Raw genomic sequence first — 1,480 nt, forward strand, 5'->3', positions numbered from 1 at the left:
TATATATATATATATATATAGATACATAGAAACTTCACATAGTAATGGAATTCCTTTGTTTTCTTTTTATCACCTGGCACATTTTGGTGAATTTTGTCATAAGTAATTTGAATTTGGGTTGATCACCTAGTATGGAACCGTGGCACTTGGGCAGGTCCATTATTTCTATTTTTGTTTGGGGTTATCTCACCCCCCACTCCCTTAAAGGAATCTTATCTTCTCCTATTAGAAGATTGCGCCCTCTCATTTTCACTTCATGCCTCCTTCTGTGACTTCTGGAGTACAGACCTTCCGTCCCCACATAAATTCCACATATATACACGCCTGATGGTAATCGGGGCAAACACTTCCCACACCCAGCTCTATTGCCAATTGGGAAAAATAAATATAATTAAAAAGAATTTTAAAGAACTAATACTAGGAAACTAAAACAAACCAAACGGAGTATACAGATAAAACTTAGAGAAGAACGGTTGGATGACATCTATGACACAGTACATACCCGATTGGATTCCATCTAACAGAGAGACCCAATAAAAATATAGTGTTTTTAACATCTCACTTTAGAATAAGACGACTCGGTGCCGTGTGTCTCTCTCTATATGACCCTGGGGTCCCAAGTGTGACAAACCAGGGAGGCCGTGGAGCTAACGGTGGGGTCATCCGCCGCCCGCCCCCTTTTTGGCTTTCCGGGCACTTCTCCCTCATATCGCAAATCAACCCTGCATGGTGAGTAATGGAGGACTAGATGTCCTCAGAGCGACAACATATGACCTATCTGCCCCTCTGCAGGGATCGGTTTTGTTTTATTATGTTTGTTTTGAATCATGAATGTATTTATAATAGTATTTATAGCAATACATGATTCGGATGTTTGCCAATTTGCCCAAAGTTCTAATGGACTCTGGATTAGACATGTGCGATTCGGTTTGTTCCGAAATTCGTTTTGGACAAATTTTCGGAAATTCGGATGCATCCAAATTCCGAATTAAAGCTAAGACAAATGCAAACGAATCAGAAATTCCCGATTTCCCGAAATTCGTTATTGGACGAATTTCATTGCAGCAAAACGACATGAGGAAAAGAAAAATGACAACATTTTATCTCTACAACATTTCTATGATTAAAGTACAGAGTCAATAGTGTAGTGGTTAGAGTCCTGGCTTGCCATTGTCAAGGTCCCAGGCCAGGGAGAGTAATGGATAAAGATTTTTTTTTTCTTTGCTTTTAAATTGGCATTCTCCTAACATTCCTACCAGACCTAAAGGGTCTAGTATGAATTGGGGGTTAACATCTTTTTTTTTTTTTTTTTCTCATCTTCTGCAGACAATGATAATTATTTTTTACAGTCTGCAGAAAATGAATTAAAAAAAGCATGAGGTTTCCCCCCAATTCATACCAGACCCATTAGGTCTGGTAGGAATGTTAGGAGGGACCCCCATCCCCCTTATAACACAAAAAAAGTGCGTGGGGTTCCCCC

This window comes from Nanorana parkeri, unplaced genomic scaffold, assembly GCF_000935625.1.
Source record: "Nanorana parkeri isolate BGI_ZX_2015 unplaced genomic scaffold, ASM93562v1 scaffold3302, whole genome shotgun sequence".
In the NCBI taxonomy this organism is placed as follows: domain Eukaryota; kingdom Metazoa; phylum Chordata; class Amphibia; order Anura; family Dicroglossidae; genus Nanorana; species Nanorana parkeri.